We start from the raw sequence: 10,572 nt of genomic DNA, 5'->3' as shown, positions 1-10,572 counted from the left end.
AGTACCCGTTGTAATTTCATGAAAGCATGGGGGGGTGGAGCGTTCAGACTGCAGTAGTGAGCAAAAGCACCTGCTCTGAGATAAGCAGATGCTGACGCAGCTGTAATTTGGTAAGAAGTTTGAACAGGGAGAGATGGAAGCGATGAGGACTCTTGCACTGACTGGGAGGAGAAGACCTCTGTTCCTAGAGATGCTCCCAGAGATAGTCCTAGAGATGAAGATGATGAAGACCCTTTTTGCTCCCAGGGAAGGGGGAGGGCCTCTATTCCTAGAGATGAAGACACTCCCAGAGATGGGTGAGGAGAACCTTTGTTTTGAACAGCTCAACCTTAAAATGGTACCCCAGTAGCTCAAGATTGGACCCTTGAAAGCAGCTGTGGAGAAAGCTGTAAGTTGGGGGAAGGGACTCTCACACGTGAGCAGAGAACCAACCAACCTGGGCGGCTGTCTCGTGATACTGAAGCCATGAGTGAACTTCTTGTGGAGATGTCTCCATAGCATGAGCAAGAGAGACTCCTCTCCCTAAATGAACTGAACAGGTTATTGTGGAAGTGGTAAACTGACTGAACGTCTCAAAGGTTGTTTTTTTGCAGTGGGAAAAGGGGGAAAGGGAGGAGAGGTGTTCTGAAGGTGTGGTATGATTTTTTTTTTTTTCCCTTCCTTTTAGGTCTGTTAATAAACTTCTTTGTATTCTTTTAAGTTTTGTGCCTGCTTTGCTTTTTCCTAATTCTTATCTCACAGAAAGTAAATAACTAAGTGATAATTTGAACAGATCCACTACAGGGGCATTGGGTTTTTTTTTTTTCTTTTCTTTTTTCTGATCTTCACAACTCCCCAGTATAATACAGAATTAATTTAGCCAGTTTAGTCTTGCTTTATTCACAGGATCCAGGTGGAGCTATTTGCTGGTGCCTCACCAGGTACAGCTAAACACAGTTAGGGGTCTGGCCCACTGCAGTGCTGCCTAGCCCTTCATAGCACATTCCCCTTAATCTCATTCACCGAGTCATCTTTTCTAGGAAATTCCTTATGAACTATCAAGGTTTTAATTTTCATTCCCTAAACAATTCCTGGTTTTAACCCCAACACAGTAATTTAATCTCTGTTGACGGAAAGGGGTTATATGGAGCAGTTTATCATGATCTTGGTAGGCTATTAGGGGAAAAACTGAAATGGAGTTGTAAATCATAACAAGATAGAAAGCTTAATTTGGGGATTTCATTGTTCTTTATGTCCTACTGTATGTTAAATATTCAAAGATAATATTGTTTTCCTCATAAAGCAATAGAAGAAAAAAAGAAGGGCTAAGAAAATGTACTCATAAAGCAGAGAGGGCACTGAAATGAGATACTGAAAAAGGGATAGAGATTTTTTCTTTTTTTAAAGCATTTAAGTTTAAACTGTAATTAAACAGAAGGCTGGCTGGCAAGCTAATATAGAGAAGTTGTAAAATAAACATTGCACAATGGGAATTTTGGCTACTGCTACTACAATAGGGCTGCACATTGTCCTTTGGCTTGAGGGTCCGTGTGGGAAACCCAGGAATGAACAGTCCAAGCCCTGGAAACACTCACACAAATGCAGAGTTTGTCACGTTTCCTCAGGGGAGGGGGAAATTTTTAGCCATTCAGACGGTATTTGTTTTCTTTTACAGAGTCTCTGGTTAGTCCAGAGTTTATTTATAAAAAGTCCAACATGTAAATGCCAGGGGTTTTACATAAAATTGTAATAAAGAGGGTCACAAATCTGCTAATGGTGCAATGCTGGGTAATGATTAACTGAAAAGCCAAAGTAAATTAATAAACTATTTGTTAGGCTAGAATAATAATCTTCTTTTCAAACATAAAGGATGATGTATGAACCCTTCCAGACAGCAACAGAAACATCAGGCTTGTTGTCTGACAGCTGGGACTGTTCTCCCTTACATACTAGGTGGAACTAGTGGTTTTCCAAAAATAAACATTCCCTGTGATCTTGAGTGACAAATTTTGAGGGTGATAGAAGTCCTCAGCTTTTCAGGGCTCTTCTATCTAATTCAGTAATGACCTGCCAGTGCCTTTCAAAGGATAAATATAACATAAGAATCAATACTGAGGTACAGAAATTTTTGGTACCTTTCCCATTATTGATTAAACTCCTTTTAGAATTTAAGGCAATGAAACATTTATTACTCTTTCAAACTCTTTTTTTCCTGAAAAATTCTTACTCCAGTTTTGCCATCCTGTCTTTACATTTACTGTTCTCACTTTGCTTCAGGCACTCTGTATTTCAAAGAGCCAGTGATGTGAGATACACACTGAGATTTCCTCTACTTCTATTTGATCTGTCTGTTTCTACCAGGTCTCCTGAAAGGACTTAAGAGGCTGCTGTGCTGGATCTGCATATTCATTGTTCTCATTCAGCAAGGAATTCAGAGCTCCTGTCCCTCCTAGGGAGAAGGACTAAGCATGCAAATTGTTCAAAGCTGATTTTTTATTCTGGAAACACACACCTACGTCTTTCTCACTGAAGCTGATGATAATGTTAAAATACAGTTAAAATCCTTTTCTGAATGAAGATATTTCCCTGGATCAGAGTATTACATCCAGCTCTTCATCCTGGGTATTATTTTTTTTTTTCATTTGACTGTCCTTAAAGAAAAAATGCACTGTCAGGGGAAACTAAAATCCTTTGCTGTCCTTCACCTAAAAGATGGGAAAAGCACAAGAAGAAATACAACAAAAGTAATGACTAGACATCTTTTGATTTACAGATATTTATCTTAAATCATGATTAAATTATAAATAACAATAATCTATTCCTTTATAGTTTTTTAATGAGGTTCTTAAGCTATCAAATGGAATCAATAGTTTTGTTTAGCTGCAAAAATAGAGATGCAGTCGCAGATACCAACAAATAGATGCCCTTGATTTAAACTCCAGCTTCATTCCATAGAAAAGATGCAGCCATGTTTCAGTGCTGGGTGAAAGGAGCTGCCAGGAAAATTAATCCACAAACACCAGAGGTTTATGTTCAAGAAGGAGACAGAAGAATCCTGTTACTTTATTCGCATAAAGGGAGAGGCCATGGGGCATTTCCCCTGGGGTCTCTCAAATTTTTGAAGGGCACAGCCTCCTATTTATCCTAATTTCCGACCACATTTCCTTTTCTCTTTCCCCATTGGCTGAGGTACTTGAGAGGTACAGGCTTCCTGAAATGCCTCATACCTAAGACTCCCTTCTAATGTATAACTCCACCTTTATTTTAATTCTTATGGAATTTATGGTTCTTCCCATTGTTTCTTTCATCTCTCAATATCCAATTTCATTTATCAGCAGACCCATAGTTTATTTGTAAAGACAAATCTCTTTCTTTCCATTCATCAATCAGTGGAATCCTTCCCATTGTTTCTTTTATCTCCCAGTACTAGTTTTATCTTCCAGCAGTCCCACAGCTTGTTTGTAAAGACAAGTCCCTCATTCCTTTCAGAGCTTATAAATTGTCAGGAAAGTGTTGATGTGTCTTGTAGAATTTAAAGTAATGGAATCATAGAATGAATTAGGTTGGAAGGGACCTTAAAGGTCATCTGCTCCTAACGTCCCTGCCCTGGGCAGGGAGGTTACTCACTAGGATTAGGTTGCTCAGGGCCCCATCTAACCTGGCCTTGAACACATTCCAGGGATGGTGCACCCACAGCTTCCCTGGGCAACCTGTGCCAGGGCCTCACCACCCTCACAGTAAAGAATTTCTTGCTAAGATCTGATCTAAACCTGCCTTTTTTCACTTTAAAACCATTGCCCCTTGTCCTGTCACTCTGTCCCCATATAAGAAGTTCCTCCCTGTTGCAATCTGGTTTAGACCCAGGAAAGCAAAGCAAGCTAAGTCTCTGAGCATAAACCGGAAAGAACTTAGGAGGTTCAAAATATTCCCAGAAACAAGATTAAAACCAAACAACATTAGGTGTTGTTGCCAAAAAATGGATGTATTTTATTTAATAGTAGAGAGGCAAAGAGAAGGGAAGAGAAAAGAAAGAGAGAAAGAAATAGGAAAAAGAAGTGTGTGGGGAGGGTGGGGGAACAGGGAGAGGTGACAGGGGTTAGGTGGAAGCATAGCACCCATCCAAGGGTCCCAATGACATCTCGTTGCTCCCCTCCATCTGATCTGCTGGTGGTGAGGGTCCCCCATCGCTGCCGTGGCCACGCTGCCACACGCCAAAGAGAGCAGAATCCCATGGATTAATACACGCTGTGGGCCAGGTGGGAACGCCCACGTGTCTCCCTTGCAGGGGCTGGCTTGACACTGTCCCTTGCAACACTGAGGGTCTGTTGCACCATCTCTGGTGCTCTGGTGCAGGGTCTGGGGACCCCTTTGAGGGGGGCCCCTGTGATGGGCCATGTCACCCCTTTCTGCTGTGGATAAGCTTCCCCTCCCCGGTGAGGACCCCTCAGCTGGGCTCCTCTGCACAGGGGAGGATGGGCAGTCACTGCATCTCTGACCACAGGCTTTTCCCAGACACCCAGAGCCTCTCCTCCCTCCACCCTTTGGTTCAAGGGTCTGTGCAAGCCTGGCAGCTGATAGCCCTGGGGCTGTGGTCTCCACCTTGGAGGTGTTAAGCTTGTGCTTTGTGAATGTCCCCAGCCCTGAGTTTGTTACTTTATCTTATCTTCATCATCGAGCAGTGTCAGGCCTCAGGGCCCCATTCAGGGTGTGGGAGTCTTCTCTGCAGCTTTTGTAATACAGTTTTAAAAGTCCTTTAAGAAAATGTTTAAGTCATAAAATAAAATATTTCAGTCTCTGACACTCCCCCTCCTTTTCATAAACCACCTAAAGTTACTGGAATGCCACACTAACGTGTCCCGGCTCCTTCTCTTCTCCAGGCTGAAAAGCCAATAACTTTCCTCCTCTTAAAATCAAAATAAAACTCCTTCTGAGTTGCATTTACTAGGAACACAAGAAGCAAAAATTTTCCCTGTGCAAGTTAATATAAGAATAGAACTATTGTCCAATAAATGCAGAATTTGTAGCATTGTTTGAGGCTCGTGCCTGGGCAGGAGGAGGGTAAATCTTGTGTGCACTACTGTTGTGGGAGGTCCATGTCAGGCAGAAAGGGTGACTGGAGCGAGGGATTGACAGCTTCTTCATTTCAGTAACCAGACCATCATCATCCTCCCACCAGCAGCCCTCAGCTCTGCTTTGCCAACACACCTGAAGCAAATGGTGAAATGGGATATACACATATCCCCACAACCTGCTCTCCTCAGCCTGCTGAAGCCTGTAGGATGACTGGACACTGGTGCCAGGCAGGGGGAAGTGCCACCAGGGTCAGCCCTGCTCAGCAGCTCCCCAGGTCTCAGCAGCCAGGAGTGACCCCTGTGCTGTGCAAAAGCCACACAGCAAGTCTTGTGCCCGTGGCCACTGCACAGGATTTTCTGGCAACAGAGCTACTAAAACCTCTGGTGGGCAGTCTTGTCGCTTCTTTTTCCACTCTTTGCACTTAATCTATTGTTTAGTGTGCTGGGTTACAACGGTGGGATGTAACTAAACTCTGAATTCTAGCCCCACTGCATTATTCCTGATGAACACTTAATGGTGGGTGGCTTGCAATGGCTGCCCGGGGCACACCCGACCCCCCAGGCTGCAAGCCGGGTGTCAGATAAGGGAAAGATCAAACCCTGCGGCAGGGCAGTGTTTCTTTGTCTTCACAAATGTATTCAACTGTGACAGCTACACCCGGCCTAAGGGGCTTATCTCTGCCAATGGACCATAATGGCTCAAAGGCCCCAATGGGCAGCTGTAGCGACCTAGGCCATCAAGGAGTACCTAAAATATCCCATGACTCATAGGATTACATCATTACATTGTGAAATTCCTTGCCCCGGGGGAGATACTGAACCTTCCTGCCTGAATCTGACCATATATAATCTGGGCACTTTGGGCACTTGGAGCAACCACCACTGGACAGATCCAGAGGAGGGCCAGACCTTCCACAAGAGGACCACTGCTTTTGACAGGACTGCAATCATCGCTTCACTAGGACTGCAACCACCGCCCTGACCACCATTTCTCCCGCTGGTTTACCTTCAAACCAGCTGAGATATAGGGAAAAGAAAACGAAACAGGCACTGTGTCCACGCAAACCATCACTGAGCCAGGACAGCCTAAGCGGGTAGCAGTCACCCCTGTTCAGAAAAGGAAACCCAAGACCAAACTGGCCTGCACAGCAACTGACAAGGAGGAGGCAGAAGGTGGCACAGCTCTTCACGGAAGGGGAACTGAGGAGAGCTGAGTTTGGAGCTGCGAGCGGGGCTGTCCAGCACCTGTCATGGCCAACCACACGGTGAAGGACGCGCACAGCATCCACGGCACCAACCCGCAGTACCTGGTGGATCATCCGCACCCGCATCTACGAGTCCAAGTACTGGAAGGAAGAGTGTTTTGGCCTCACAGCTGAGCTGGTGGTGGACACGGCCATGGAGCTGAAATACGTGGGGGCCGTCTATGGAGGGAACATTAAACCCACGCCCTTGTGCCTGACACTGAAGCTGCTGCAGATCCAGCCTGAGAAGGACATCATCATGCAGTTCATAAAGAATGAGGACTTCAAGTACATTCGAATGCTTGGAGGGCTGTACATGAGATTGACAGGCACTGCCATCGACTGCTACAAGTACCTGGAACCACTGTACGATGACTATCGGAAAATGAAATGTCCGAACTGAAATGGGGAATTTGAGCTGATGCATGGGGACGAATTTATTGACGAGCTGCTCCATGAGGAACGTGTATGTGATATCATCCTGCCTCGACTGCAGAAATGGTACGTTCTGGAAGGAGCTGAGCAACTCGAGCCTCGTGTTAGTGCTCTGGAAGAAGACATGGATGATGTAGAATCTAGTGAGGAGGAGGAGGAAGAGGAAGATAAAAAGCTGAAACGAATCCCGTCTCCTGACCACCACAGAAGAGGGTACAGAGACCTGGACAAACTCTGCAGATCTCCAGTGGTGCAGTACAGGCAGAGCCGGAGCAGGTCTCCAAGAAGGCACAGCTGCTCTCGAAAGAGAAGAAGGCCCTCACTGTGCCAGGAGAGGCATCATAGCAAAAGCCCAAGATGGCACCAGAGCAGATCCCGGGACAGGTGCCAGAGATCAAGATCTAAATCTCCAGCGCATCACCGTAGTCACAGACACATTCCATTGTGACATTCCCTACCCTGGGGAAGGTACTGGACCTTCCTACCTGAATCTGACCATATATCATCTGGGTGCTTTGGAGACTTGGGACACCACCACCACTGGACAGACCCAAAGGAGGACCTGAACTTCCACAGGAGGATCACACCTTCCACAGGACCACTGCTTTCAACAAGACTGCAACCATCACTCCACCAGGACTGCAACCACTGTTTAATTGGACTGCCACCACCACCCTCACCCTGACCAGCAGGGTGCCAGGCTGTACTCTGACTCTGTGGGTTTAAACCAGTTTTTCTGTATCATTGCATTTATTGTAATTTGTGGTGTTGTATTTCCCACTGATTCACATTTTAAATCTATGCCTTTCACATTGTTCCCCACCCTTTCCCCTGCCTCTAGCCCTGGCCACTCCCTCTGGCTCTCCCTGTTGGTTCCTGTACCCCAACTCCGCCCACGTACCGCCCCTGGGCCCTGAGAAAACCCCCCTGCTCCCTGACCACCAGGTCTCTCTGCCTCTGGGAATCAGCTCGTCATCGTGCAATAAAGGTTCCTTTGAGGCCCACATGGAAGGACCCTTCTCACCTCCTTTCCTGTTACTGTGTTGTGGGGCCAACAGCTAGCGGGAGCAGGTATGTGGGGCCATCCGGAAGGACTACGGAAGAGCGGAACTGCCACTCTGTCCTAACCAGCCTCACAGCACTTCCCAAGAAGGCTGTGGCTTGCTAAACCAAACCAAGCACTGCAACAGTAATTCTATTATATTGTAACACCGACCTGAAATCTCTCACATCCACTGGTTTACTTTCAAACCAGCACGTTTAGTCATGGGAAGGAGAAAAAAGATGTCCTTGGGTGTAAGGATATGGAGCAGCAAGGAGTCCCCAGGCAAGGGCAAAGGAGGAACCTTATTTACAAAAACCTGGCCTTTTTATGCCATTCGTCAGTTGTTAGTTCACATAGTTTTAAGGCACAACAAACCCAATTTAACCAACCACCATACACCACAGTGCGGGCATGAGGCATTCACGCAGCATGCCTCACTTCCTCTATCCTAGCTGAGTCATTCTCCCACAGTCCATTTCTACTTAGGCTAAGTAACAGGCCGGAGTCATGATTTTACCAGGCCTTCCCTTTACAAAGCTCTACCTATCAGTCACACTTGGGCACTGCCATACTGCTCCAACAAGTGAGGAAAATAAGGAGAGAACATCCTGTCTTCTCCTGATCCCAGTTCATAGTCTTGGTAACTACTGGGGTAAACATTTCATCAGATTTAACCATGGCCCAGTCAACACCTAGGCATGTGCCCACATCCCCAAAACTTCCTCACTTATTCTCACTTTCTCCAATGAAGTTTCAGTGTTTGAAAATAAGCAAAGAAGTTGTTTAGAAGTAAATTTAGTTATTCATGAGCAAAGAAGACGTGAGCAAACCCCAAAGACATGTATAGACCCAATCAACTGCTCAGTACAAAATATTTATTGTGAAGCAGCTATGTGTGGCGGTGCAGGTGGCTCCAGCCACTCTTTCTCCTGAGCAGAACTCAGACAACCAGCTGTGGTGGTCAGCAACCCAAGTTTAGCATGTAACTACAGTCATGGTGAGAACCCATGAGTCCCTTGTTCTGTCTTTTGCATGTTTTCTCATGATTAGTTAATGTTTTCCCCTCCCTGTTTTATGTATGAAGTTATGTATATTCATTTCCCTTCTTTAATATGTATCAGTTCTAGAAAGTTCCTTGTTCCTCGACGCTCCATTGGATCCTTCCCTGAGTCCCTCCTATGTGTTGTTCCCATTGGTTCCCTTCCTGTCAATCCCACCTGCTTGTCTCTATCCATTGGCTGAGATCCCTCTCCCCAGCTATTCTGTACCCAGTATAAGGTCCCTGGACCCTCCTACCAATTGGGCTCTTCATCCCTGTCTTTTCACCAGAGTAAACTTGTGTGGAACACATACAGAGAGTCCCCTCTCTTTCTTCTTTGCCTGTGTGCCTGCTTAACAGCAACAGAAGGATGCAGCCCCTTTTGGGTGAGGAGCTCTACCCCGTTTTCATTGTGTGTTGGGCACTGAGTGCCGCCTTCCAGAGGGGTTTCAGCGTTGACCTCCGGGCTTTGTTGTGTCAGCATGCGAGGGATAAAACCCCCTTCTGCCAGCTCTCAGTGGCTGAAAACCCCTCCAGCTACATAAACATCATTTGGGTGATTTCAAATGACTGTTCAGGGCTTGGAATAGAAATGTTCTCAGAAAAAGTTTTTTCTAACCAGCAATTAAATTCGGGGGTTTTAACTGCCTTTGGGGTATTTTGTACAAGTGCCGCTCATTAGCCCCATCAGGAAAAGCAGGAAGAGAATGAAGGTTATTTTGAAACTAAAATGAACACTCAAAGAAAAGTACACTGGCTCAGAATTTAATCTAGAGCTGATCGCTCATCACAGTTAATAGGTAATAGATTTGTGACAGAATATAAATAATACAAGTCCCACCATGCAGTCTGGAAAGCACAATAATTGCAAGGATTTTACATATTCATCCACCTACTCACATTTTGATTTTAGAATAATTTTTTGACTTCTCGCATTCTAATAATGAACTGCTGTTTTCAATTTTCTGTGCCCCCAATAGAAAAAAAAAAAATCAAACTACAACTTTTCAATGATTCATTTTGTTACAGATCAAATCCTAAAAAGCAGAAAATACCATTTAATTTTAAAAGGGAATAAAAAATAAAAATCAGCTATTTGACATATTACAAGTGTATGAAACACTATAAGTGTAAGATTCTCTTTCAACACTTCACAAAGGGAGGCAATGGAAAAATAATTAACTTCAAGTAGAATAATCCTGACCTACTCACGCTACTCTACATCACAGAGAAAAAGAAAAGATACATAACGAGAAGATAATCCCTTGAAACCCAACAGACCTTCTATCTGAGAGCTGTCTTCCAAAGTCCAGTTAGAGGACATAAACATGCTGCCAAGTCCAACAACTCAAACACTACATGATTTGAAAAATAGAATTATTTTTATCTTCTTCTTGAAGCTTGAGAAGAGGTGAAAACTAGAAGCCTTAAATATATACATATATACATAAGCATACATGCAATTGATATTTTTAATCCACAAGAGATTTCCACTGAGAAACCTGTATTAAAATAATTAAAGTTAACAGTGGCAATCCCATTAGGTGGAAGAGCGATCCCTAAGGAGGGAGAAAGTGGAAAAGCAAAAAATCAATGGCTGAGAAACCAGCTGCAGTCCCCTGGAGGAAGGGAATAAACCCTTTATCCTGCCTGTGCTCCTTAGGATATGCACCTATCTCATTTGCTAAATGCACCATCCCTGGGGCAGTGCTGAGATTTCATGACTTTCCTCACCAATTAAAAGGTTGGCAGTGAAAA

At 44.7% G+C, this 10,572-nt stretch overlaps 1 pseudogene; it reads left to right on the top strand.

Annotated features, from left to right (window-relative positions):
- Positions 1 to 6,301: 6,301 nt before the first annotated feature.
- Positions 6,302 to 7,461, top strand: LOC125321855 (annotated as a pseudogene).
- Positions 7,462 to 10,572: the final 3,111 nt, after the last annotated feature.

The sequence above is a fragment of the Corvus hawaiiensis genome, chromosome 2 (genome assembly GCF_020740725.1).
Source record: "Corvus hawaiiensis isolate bCorHaw1 chromosome 2, bCorHaw1.pri.cur, whole genome shotgun sequence".
In the NCBI taxonomy this organism is placed as follows: Eukaryota; Metazoa; Chordata; class Aves; order Passeriformes; family Corvidae; genus Corvus; species Corvus hawaiiensis.
The sequence above is the reverse complement of the archived record's forward strand: the minus strand, read 5'-3'. Positions and strand labels throughout refer to the sequence as shown.